The 12,246-nt window shown below is 42.1% G+C and overlaps 1 long non-coding RNA gene across 1 annotated transcript; it reads left to right on the top strand.

Moving 5' to 3' along the window:
• The first annotated feature begins 892 nt into the window (after nucleotides 1-892).
• On the top strand, nucleotides 893-11,982 carry LOC102386650. Its single transcript, XR_323381.2, has 4 exons — nucleotides 893-918; nucleotides 1,375-1,496; nucleotides 2,326-2,393; nucleotides 11,795-11,982. It is a non-coding gene; the product is annotated as an uncharacterized LOC102386650 (long non-coding RNA).
• The last annotated feature ends 264 nt before the right edge of the window (nucleotides 11,983-12,246 follow it).

The following is a 12,246-nucleotide window of genomic DNA, read 5'->3' as shown; positions in this document are numbered from 1 at the left end:
GTATAAGAAAAAGCTCTGCACAATGCTCAATTTAAAAGAGAAATTATAAGAACCATTGATAGAATGCCTATGTCTGTTTAAGCCTGCCCAGTTCATGTTTTATTCAGACTTTTCTCCCAACTTTTTGCTAGCCTTGCATTATTATTATTATTATTAGTAGTAGTAGTAGTAGTAGTTGTAGCAGTAGCAGCAGCAGCAGTGTTTCAAGGCTGAACATTTTAAGAGATTGAAATAAAGTCTTCAGACTGATCCATAACCTCAAATTCATTGTCTCAAAATACTTATGTAAATCCTGGCTAACTAGTTATACCATATTTACTTGAATCTAAAACAAGACCCCACACACACTATTTAGCATGGTAGGGGGAGTCACTCATCTTTAAGAAGCAGCTTGATGCCTACTTGGCTGGGGTCATTTGAGCCCAGTTTTCCTCCTGCCCAGGCAGGAGGTCGGACTTGATGATCTACAAGGTCCCTTCTGACCCTACTTCTATGATTCTGTGATCTTAGGTTTGAGTAAAAGGTAGTGAGGGCAGCAGGTGGCTGCTGCAGGTTCTAACTCCTACCCTGAGTATGGGTTGGGGCCAGAGTCAGACCCACAGCAGCTGTCTGCTATCCACCCTTTGCCTGCCCTCTTTAGCCTCTGCACCTCCCCCTTCCCCTGTAGCTTCTTTTCCCATCCCTCCTTTTTACTGTCAGACCCAACTCCAGCTTTGACTTTAATTGGATTCCCTCTGGGGCACAGAACATAAGGAAACTCCATCCCCTTCCTGGCCAATCATCAGTGACACAGCTTCAGCCCTGTGATACTGCTGCATGGCTGGGCAGGGGCTACACTGCCATGTATTCCATGACCCAGGAGCAAAATGAGCTTATAGCCACTTCTGACAGTAAGGGCAGAGGGAGGAGGCAGAGCAGGTAGGCACTGGGGGTGGGGGGATGGATGGGCAGGCTGCAGAGGGAAGAAGTGGTGGGGCACATAAAAGCCATGGGGGATGTATGCCCCCCAGCCACCTGCCCTCCCACCTCTCCTTTCCCTGCTGTAGCATTGTGGGGGACAAATTTAAGATGAACCTCTGATAATTTGATTCTATACCAAAAAAATATAACACATTTATGAATTTTCTAGATATAGATCTAATTATGGGGGACTCCTCTTAAATTTGAAGTCATCTTAGATTCAGTTAAATATGGTACTTTTGGATTTTTCAAGCCCCCAATTGGTGGAATAGGGACGTTTTCATATACATAAGATGACCTAGTTGGGTCTGACCGAGTAATGCCAGTACTTCAGAAGGAAAGTTCCCCATTCTGAATTGCCAAGAAATTCTTGAGGAAGAGCTTGAAGGGAATTTCAAATTTGATATATTTTAGGAAGTAGCAGCTAGTCATCCATCAAATTCATCCACAATTAAAACTTCTGAGCCAATAAGCTTCCAAGATAATCTTTTCAGTCATATAACAGCTTCCATAGATGGAATGAAACCACAAGAATGGTGAGGATTGCCTTGCTTAATAATCATTCCTCTTGGTTTTGTTTTCTTTCCAATTTTTTTTTTACTAGCAGAGGAAGATCTTCCTTGACATTTCTTTCCTGTGTTTTTAACTCCAGTAGGTAGCTTGTAGTGAGAGTATGCATGTATATACAGAAATATATGAGGTTAGAAGCCCCACAATGTGTGTTAAAATTGCACGTGTAGAATACCTTGAAATAGCCCTACATTAGGTGACCTAGCTGTGTAAAGGTTCACATATACGTATGTTGCATAGATTAGGAGTTTTATGCTTAATCCTTAGGAATCATATTATTTTCACATAAAGCTTCTGTAATTTACAGTAGGGTCCAAATGACCTCTGCCTATCATCACTATTTCTTGTCCAAAGAAAATATAGCATAAGTTTCATGACCAGTGTAAAACAGGGACTTATTAAGATTTTGTTTCTTATTAAGATTTAATTGGAAGTCTGAAAAAAAAAAAAAAGATATATTCATGTTCATGTGTAACATAAAACTTAAGAAAAACAGTGCAAAGAGCCACCCAGTGATAATCCAGCACATTATTACTGTACCTGCAATGGAATATACCTTTTATTTAAAAAAAAATCCTTTTAATTTCAATATTTTATGTAGCAGTGTAACAGGGCAAAGACAGCCCTGTTCCTTTGATGTTACTCAGTTGCAAGTAGTCAGGTCAGGGACAGGGCAAAGTTAATTACTTAATAAACACAGTTGGGAAGGGGATTGCACCTGGGGTGAATATTAACTGATTAGGAGCCTGCAGCTAGTAGGTCCACAGCAAGGGGTTTTCCTTTCCCTCCTCCTAGGGGCACAGCTTGGAGAGATTTATCAGGGATGCCAGGAGCAGTAGACCCAGCACAGGAGCAGCTTGCAGGTAAGACGGGCTGACTGGGTGTAGGTAACCACAGTGAATGGCGAAGTGAGGAAGAGAGGAGAAACTTACTAGTTGAGAGAAGGTCCCATGGAGAAAGGATCTACTGGTACTGCAGGAAAGATAAAAGAGAGTGGGACTGGAGTGGAGCTGACTGACTTGTGGGAGTGGGCTGCACAATGCTGGAGAAAATGAGACCATGAGCTGTGAGAACAGCCAGGGTGCTCTACAACCTGTAGGGAAGTTACTAATAAACCAATAAGTGTATCTCACACAAGTGTATTTCATATTAGTTTGAGCAAGACACATACCATAGGAATTAAAATTAATTAGATTTGGAAAAAATACTTTACTGAATGGTTAATTGATATCAGTAAAAGTTAATAGATTCAAAAATTACTTTAAAAAGAAAATGTATTTCCCCTATTTTCTATTTTTCTTTTTCCTGTTAAAATCAGGAAAGGCTTAAGGCAAGGTAACCTTTAATCTTTCATTTCTTAGCTTCTGCAGTTTAGCTAAGCTGAAAACCATGGATATAGCCAAGGTATGATTCAACATCAGTTAAAACCAGTCAAAATACTAGTTTGAAAATGTTTGCTGGTGAATTTTTCCCTGCATGAAACAGTTAAATTCCTATTTCTGTAATGGAATTGGGATTGACTCCTAAGACATCTATAATGCCCATGTTGACAGAAAAGGATTTCCAAGGAACAAAACATACACATCAAATATCTTCAGTTTGTTCATTTTGTCAGGGCTCATTAATATCCTTATCACAGCAACTTTGCATATTGACACCTGCAACAATGTAGCAGATGCCACATAGTTATGATTTCAAGAACTGCTTTACAGAGCTTTGTTCATTCCACTTCACTGCAGAGCTAATCTACAAATTAAGTTGAGGGCATCTTTCTTAAAGGACAGTTGCTCCCTGTCATTGTTCCCATATTTTGTGAAAAATGTTAGTGTTTTGTTAAATGCTATGCTCCTTCAATTTTCTCCAAATATAGCAGGAAGATTGTCTCACCTATCACATTTCTCTGTATATTAAACTGGGTAAATAATATATTGTGTACAGTTGAAAATAATATAGTGCAGTAGTATGAAATTACTGAAGAACTCAAGTTACTGATAATTTATTTGAATCTTCAAGTTCTCATAAACTGCAGATATTTTACAGAGCTGCAGTGAGGTTGTGTGACACACATTTGAACTGCACCGAGCCATACTCTTCAGAATAATCAGCATTTGACTGTAAACATTTCTGCCAGTCACAAGTCTAGTCTGTTCTGAAGGACAAATGAAAATTGTGCCAGATAGCCAACAAGCTGCTAAAAATGTCAAGCAGCCCTATGCATTGGAACTAGTGGAGCGACTAACAACCATAAGGTGGTGTTTAGAATGCAATCTTTTTCTTGTGGTCTACTTCTCAATGTAATGTTCTGGAGGGAAGGTCCTGTGTAAGTGGTGAGTTTAGGATTAAAGAACTCCTGAAAGAGGAATAGTAGACGGAAGGAAAAGTATGGACCATGTTCTGTGATGTGCACAGGGTAAAAGAATTCTTAATGTTGAACATGCTTCTGGGCATGTCTGGTGGCTGTAAAAAAACAAAACAAAAAAAAGGCAGTGGGGGTGAATTAATTCATTCTTAGCAGTGAATTTCTTGTCTTAGTCATTATTTAGCTAATCACTCAGTCACAGAGAAAACCGGTGTGGGTGGGTGGGTGTGAGAGAGAGGAATACATTGTGATGTGTATTTCTCTTCCCATGGATTTCTTTTTTATTTTACCTCATCTAGTCCAGCCCCCTCTTCAAAGCATAGTAGGAACATTCTGAGCTAAATCATCCTAGACAAATATTTGTGTAATCCAGTGGTGAGCAACCTGCAGAGTCTGTAACCTAGGGATGCTCAACCTGTGGTCCACAGGACAGATGTGATCCATAGAGCTGCATCATCTGATCCATTGGATGATATGGCTCCATATCCCATATTGTAACAGCAATCGGAGTCAGTCCACAGACCGATCTAGTGTGTGGGTTTGGGCTGCAGTACAAAATCATGCTCATGGTCAACCCCATGCACTGACACTGTGCTTGGTAAGGGCAGCTGGCAGACCAATCCCACATGTGGGATCTGGTTTGTGGACTGGCCCCATGCCATTCATTTAGCGTACAAGGCCAGGTAGGTTGAGCAGCATTGGTATAACTTCTTAAAAACTCCAGGAACAAACTTTTGCACAACTACCAGGCATAATTCCCAAACTTTATAAACATCCTTTAGCTTGAAGTAAATCAGGGTGATGAGGGCACTGACAATATCCTGACACTGCAGGCACAGAAGAGCAGGAGATGCATTCCTTTTGAAGACTTCTCAAAGGTCTGATGTGGTCAACTATAGTAACTTTTGTGGGTGTTTCTTATATAAAGGAATTCCAAAAGGGCGGGCTTCATTTATGTGAAGTGTCTCCCTATTGCAAGTCACTGAACATAATTTTATGGAACAGGCCCTCCCTCTGAACTTTCCTGACTGCCTCGGGATTTGTGTAGTGTAGGATTAAACAGGCTGACTAAACATGTAACAATAAACTAAGTGTTGGCCCTGAACCATGGGAGAGAAGAAATCCAAGGCATCAAGCTGAGATGAATAAGAGCCTAAAATGGGAATTATACAGCTATTCTTTTAAAAAAAATACCCCACGTCTTCTACTGCCTAAGTGATATTGTGAAAACAATATTATTTCTAACATCTAACTTTGGATTAATTAATAAATTAGCAGTTGTGTGAAAACCGCTCCTGACATTATCTTCTAAATGGTGATACTGAAATGCGGATAATGCTGGGTGTTCTGGACACTGACCTCCTATGCCAAATCTAAGGGGCGGAGGGTTGTTAGGCTTCCTCAGACAGTCAGGGCATTTCATGTGTTATCTCTGTTAGGGATAGATTTTGGGGTCAGGGATCTACATAGAGCTACAGCCTGCCCTCATATACCCTATAAATACATAGAGGCTCCAATAAAGTTCAAAAGTATATTATAAACTCACAATCACAACAAAAACAAGATTAACAGTAGGAAACATACATAACATCAAGCATTAACTATAGACACTGGTTAACTGCAATACACCATAAACAGACCTGCCAGGAGGCAGTGAAGGGCAGCATCAGGGCCTTCACAGGCTCACCAAGCTGGAGTGACAGTCAGGCCCTCAGTGGGTCTCAGACTGAGAGTGAGGGAAGGGTGATACTAACCAATCCAATGGATGATCAAGGTCCCAATCCAATAATGCTTCTACAGGTAAGTATCCAATCCGATAGGTCACCCCTGTCACTGCTCATACACTTCAGACACACAGGTATGATCACCAACCAAGTAAGCTCGCATACCATTCAAACCTCAAGCATCCATATTCCATTTGCACGCCAAATCGCACCTCAGGATTCCTTAAATACTCACCAAAATCACACCAGGTGTCAGTCATTCTTCTCACCAATAATGCTCATGGGCACACAACACCCTTCTTGGTGCTCAGGTGTAGCACATGGCACTCTACTGGACCACACAAGCTACTGTGCAGGCTCCCCAGATGTAAGTGGGTCACTGACATCATTAAGGTAGAAACTTTAGCTAGTCTAGGACCTTCCCACCTCTAATCAGTGTGTGCATGCTCAGGAGGGGTCTCATGTTATGGACCACATCCAACAATAGCACTACACAGCCGTTAATTTTTCCTCTTTGTTTTTCGTAGTAGAAATGTGGGGGTTGGGATTTGACCAAGATAATGGTTATTAATAGCACATAATAGATATGAATTATAGTATAGACTGAAAATGGACCTGCCTTTTCCTGTCTCATTAAGTAGCGGGCTCTTGAGAAGGGTAACCAAATGGTGGTTATTTTCACAATGTTTGTAAAATTTGTACCTCTGCAAATATCCCTTATGCTTGTTTGTACAACATATGGAGGTTGAAATGGTTTGAGGTGTAAAGTCAATATTTCACAAAGGTCTACTGAAGTGCATGGGAGGGATATGCAGGATAAACAATTCTGACGGAAGTTGTCAGAGTTCAGGTAGGACAGGACATCTCTATCTCCTGTGAGATCACTCTGAATAGATATCTCAGCTGTTAGGCTTTTTCCCCTTTGCCTTTCTAAGAGTGAACCATATACTTCTCTGCTAACAGACTGAAGATCTGGGCTGGGCACCAACTGTTCTTACTCTAAAATAGTGATTTTCAGCTGGGGTGCTTTGGCCCCCTGGGGTGACATGAAATCCTTATAAGGGTGCTGTGAAATATTAGCACTGCTAGGTGTGGAAACATCTATACATTATTCATAAGAGAAACACGGATTTTAAATTCTGACCTGTTGTGGTTTCCTGAGAAACCACAGATACTGGTTTAAAGCTGCAACAGAACAGAAGTTCAGTGCACATAACCACTTTCAAAGTGACCAAAACTGGTTTAAGATAAACCTGGTTGCATGGAGTGTCAGACATAACTGATTTAGGTCAAACCAGTTTATGGAACTTCTGTCCCAGATCCCATTCTGGTTCAAGTTAACTCTCAGTCTCCCAGCATCCCAGGATGCTTTGCAGACCTGGGCTTTGCTGCCTGCTGCAGTGGAACAGGGACTGCCTTACCCCTCTGCTCCTTGGCTTCCAGCCAGTGTCCATCAACCCAGTCCAAACAGACCCCCAATCCCCCTAGTCAGGGTCTACACAGCACATGAGGGAAGGGAAACCCCCTGTGATGGAGGCTTTTCAGACCCTGGCAGCCCTCTCCCCTCCCTTCCCCTCCCCTCCCCCACTTCCTAGCCACTGATTGCTTCAGTGGCTGCTACAGGAGGGAGGAAGAAGCAGTTCTCTGGGCTGAGTGCCTGCACTTGCATCCCAGCATGGGGGCACTGGGGAGCTCCTGCTTTGGGGGTCTGTTCCCAACCCCAGCCCAGGGTCCCACAGCCCCAGACACCTAAGGGAAATTCTTCCTCTCCCCAACCCTTTGCCTTAGCTGCAGTGAGTCTCAAGGATACTCCAGGGAACAGAGGGAATTCTTCTGCTCCCTTTCATTAGTTTTGCCTCACACTCACAGCATCTAAGGCAAAACTGGCTGTGGAGGAGCAGGAGAATTTCCCTCCACTCCCTATGATATCCCTGAGACTTGCATCAGCTAAGGCATGGGGTTGGGGAGAGGATGAATTACCCTCAGCTCTTTGGGGCTGCCCAGGGCTGGGGAATCCTGAGCTGGGGTGGCAGGAAGCACCCCAAAGTGGGGGCTCCCCAGTGCCCCCATGCTGGGCTGTATGGGCAGGCACCCAGCCTGGAGGGCTTCTTCTTCCTTCCTCCTGGGGCAGCTTCTGAAACAATCAGGAGCTGGGAAGTGGGAGGGGGGAACTCCCCTCAGCTGCCCAGGTACTGTCTGGGCTGGGGAATCCAGACTGGAGGAAGCCTTGCGGTGGGGGGAGGCAGCAGGCTGGGAGATGTGCTCTAACATCCCCTGCCTACAGGCCTGGGTTATGCAGGCCTCCCCCTGCCTTTTCCAGTTGAAAACTGAATGTCAGTTCAGTTGGTTATCAGTTCAACCTAGGCAGCTCAGAAGAAGATGCTTAGATTGAATCGATTCAGCTTCAGGCTTTCTGACTACCTGTACTTAGCCTTGTAGAAAATCAGATATGGGGTGATGCTTAGGTTATGGAGCTGTTGCACATAATTAATACCCATATTTATTCAAACAAAGACAAGAAAAGGAACATAATGTAATTTAGCATAGGTTCATTGTTTTCAGAGGACTTAAAAGCTAGGGACAAACATTCAAAAAGCCTGTTCCTGAATTGATTCAATCTTTGCAGGTTAGTCTAACCTGACTGTGCTAAACTGGTTTGAAACTGGACAGACATTCTTTCTGGACTGAGGAAATGCAGGCACGTGCACGTTACAGCAGTGACAGCCCTAACTAAAAGAAATAGATAAATAAAAACCCTGCAACAGTGGAAAAGGAGGAAAAGGAGGAAAATAACAACAGCAAAGAAACAAAGCCAAATGAAATCAACCAGCCAAGCAGAAAATGAAATGAGAGGGGAGCCAGAGAAACTAACAGGGCCAGATTCTGTTCCACCTATTAGGTGGACTATTCCACTGTGCTAAAGTCTCTGAAAATCCATTAATGCATTCATTCTTGTAACAACTGACATCTCACTCTTAAGTATAAGTCGCAAAAAACAATGAGGAGGAGGACCCACTAACCTTTTGGATTAACAGGGAGTTCAGCGGGGTTGAATAGAAACGCACTCAAAAGCCCAAGTCTACTGCTGTGCCTAATAGCATCTGGCCTCAAGAGTTCTCTTTCCTACTGATTTTACATGAAAGGTCTCATATCCTATGGGAATGGCTGGATCTTATTTTAAATAGTTCAGTTGTATTAAAATTTTGCTATGGCATTTTGGTTAATTTTGGTTCCGTACAAAGTCTGTCTTTTGTATAGAGGGTGGCTGATAAAGCAGAATTTTCCCTTAAATTCCCCAGGGAGAGTTGAAGCTACTGTAACTTGAAATAATTTGAGGACATCACAAAAAATATTGGGATCAGGCTTGATGATTGTAAGCCCTTATTTTCATACATTTCATAGACATTAGGGCTGGAAGGGACCTCGGAGGATCATTGAGTCCAGCCCCCTGCCCCAGGGGCAGGAAGTCAGCAGGGATCAGAGGATCCCAGCAAGATAGACATCCAAATGTCTCCTGAAGGCATTCAAAGTAGGTGCGTGAACCACCTCCGGCAGCAGTCTATTCCAAACCTTGGGGGCTCGGACAGTAAGGAAGTTCTTCCTTATGTCCAGCCTGAAATGGTCATGGAGGAGTTTGTGACTGTTCAACCTTGTCATCCCTTGGGGCGCTCTGGTGAACAGATGTTTCCCCAGATTCTGGTAAGCACCCCTGATAAACACATAGGTGGCCACCAGATCTCCCCTGAGCCTGCGCTTTTCCAGGCTGAAGAGTCCCATGGCTCTCAGCCACACATCATAAGGTCTGTTTTCCTGACCTCTGATCATGTGCATGGCTCTCCTCTGTGCCTTCTCAAGCTTCTCCACATCCTTTTTGAATTGTGGAGCCCAAAACTGGGTGCAGTACTCCATCTGCGGCCTCACCAAAGCCAAGTACAATGGAAGAATGACATCCTGGGGTTTACTTGAGAAGTATCTATGGATGCAAGCCAGTGTTTTGCTTGCTTTACTAGCAGCAGCATCACATTGAGGGCTCATGTTCATCTTGTGGTCAGTCATGACCCCCAAGTCCCTTTCATCCGTAGTACTAGCCAGCATAGCACTGCTGAGCCTTTAAGCATGCTGCAGATTTTTCCTCCCAAGGTGTTTAACATTTTGCAGTGTTAAACACCAACAGGTTCTCATCCACCCATTTCCTGAGCCTGTCAAGGTCAGCCTGGATCACCCTCCTGTCCTCAGGTGTGGATGCTTTACCCCAGTGTTTGGTGTCATTGGTGAACTTGGCCAGTCCGCTTCTGATACCAATGTCCACATCATTAATGAAGATGTTGAATAGTATAGACCCAAGGACAGAGCCTTGAGGGACCCCACTGGTCACAGGGCACCACTACGATTGACTTCCATCAAACACCACCCTCTGGGTCCAACCACAGAGCCAATTCCCCAGCCAGCAGATCGTGGTGAGGCCGAGGTTGCAGTTAGCCAGTTTCGCCAAGAGGTGATCATGGGATACCAGATTGAAGGCTTTTTTGAAGTCGAGATATACAACATCAATCTCTTCTCCCTTGCCCAAGTGATAGGTCACCTGGTCATAAAAGGAAATAAGATTAATCAAACAAGACCTACCCGCAACAAACCTGTGCTGGCTATCCCTCAGGATGTTGCCATTGGCCAGTCCGTTAAGACTGGCCTCTTTGATAATCTTTTATAAGAAACACACATTCACTTGGGCTTCCTGTGTAGATCTACATTAAAGACTGAAATGAAATAATAGCTCGCAAAGGGCAACTGAGAGTTTTGTGTTTTTTTTTTTTTTTTTTAGGTTTTGCAAACAATTTCAGCAACTCTAATTCCATGGGGAAGCAAACTAGTGTGTCCTTTACTGAATTTACCTCTGTTAAGTATTGTCCTAGAAACTACTTGTACCTCCAGTTATTAGCTGCTTAAGTATACATAATTCTTTGGAGAAATTAAGTAACACGTATGTATTCTATAGGTTTCTATCCATCTGTCCATAGCCCTGTTACCTTCCTATTTTTCTTCCTCTTGTTCTTTGTTGTAGTGCTTTTAATAATGATGACTTCAGCAGTAATTTTCAGAGAATCATATTAACCTTTGGCTTACCCTTCCATTCCATAGGATACTGATTCAAAAGTCTCCTTTCTGGCTTGTAGTTAAACTGCAGAAGAGGCCAATTCCACCACTAGCCACATAGTTTTATTGGGTCTTTTCTGATTGTGGGAGGCCGCTTAACACTGCAATCTGAACAACTTGTTCTCTTAACACAAAACATCTTGTTTGATGTACATGAGAAATAAAACATCTGTGGTCTAAGGCGAGCCTTGCTCTCAAAATTACGAAGAAACAAACCGCAGAACCCAGCTTTGAATTCTCAGCTTTTTTTTTAACCCTGTTGTCTGTAGCTTCTAGTTTGCTTCAAAATAAAGCAAAAATGCTAAAAACAAAGGATATCATAAATAGGTTGGGAGTCCCATAGTGTTCTATAATGCTGATGTTATCAGTTCAGTATAGCTACAGGTATATGCACATTGTAACAATGCAAGCTGTAGGTAAGTACTGAGTTGTTTCAGTGTATTGAAGTCTTTAATATAGCCCAAGCTTTTTAAGGAGAACAAGATACTAAATTGAGTGAATGTTAAATTCCTAATATACACTGTATTAGCAATCCCTTAGGTTTTTTTGTTTAGCATAATATATAAATAGCTAGTCATTGTGAGTTCTGGTTGATTCCTGAACTCCTTAATCCCTTAATTTGTGCTTTTACAATGTTTCAACAGAAAAAAAATGCCCTCCTCCAATGTCTTTCTTTCCTCTTTTCACTCGCCACTCTTTTTCCCCCCCCCCCCCCACCCCAAAAAAAAAAAAAAATTCCAGGATATAAAAACATAACAACACTGCCAAGCCAGATTTGTTGCTGCTGGGAAATTCTGTCCTCCAGATTGCCCTGCTTTCAGTGAAACATCATAAAATATATTTTTGTGTAATTTAAAACATATGTTTTAGTGTGTTATGCAGCAATTGAGGAAAAATGTGAACAACAGATCCATTAGAATTGCCATACACTTTACATACCTTAATTGTAGACACTTTGAATTATTTTGCATCACAATAATCTCATTCCTTTAAATTGAGTTCTGGTGTCAGACTAAATCTTTGGTTCTAGATGACAGCTAAATGAAGGATCTCCACTCTCCAGTGCTGCAAGGAACTGTGAGAAACAGGGGAAGAAAAAAAGCAACAAAATTGTCAAGTAGATGAATACAGCCTCTTAATATCAGCAGTAATGGAGAAACTGTTTGCCATCATGCAAATTTGTGCTTAGTGAGCAAAAAATACTCTCAGAGGTTTTCCATCAATGTCAGTTTTTGTACCTATGTGGATTTAAAACAAGTAGGCTATTCTAATATAAAAGTATGATACATTCATTTCCTAAATGTTTTTGTTGGTTTTTTTTGTATAAAATTTTAGAGTGCATATGTAAAATTGCTTTTTTTTATGTTGATACTGCCTTAATATGATACATGGTATTTGGGGGGAAAGAGAAACACAAACAAACTTAAATTCATTGGCGTTTATTTTGGTATATCACAATCAGTGCTGTAGAAAAACATTAGA

The sequence above is a fragment of the Alligator sinensis genome, unplaced genomic scaffold, assembly GCF_000455745.1.
Source record: "Alligator sinensis unplaced genomic scaffold, ASM45574v1 scaffold357_1, whole genome shotgun sequence".
In the NCBI taxonomy this organism is placed as follows: domain Eukaryota; kingdom Metazoa; phylum Chordata; order Crocodylia; family Alligatoridae; genus Alligator; species Alligator sinensis.
The sequence above is the reverse complement of the archived record's forward strand: the minus strand, read 5'-3'. Positions and strand labels throughout refer to the sequence as shown.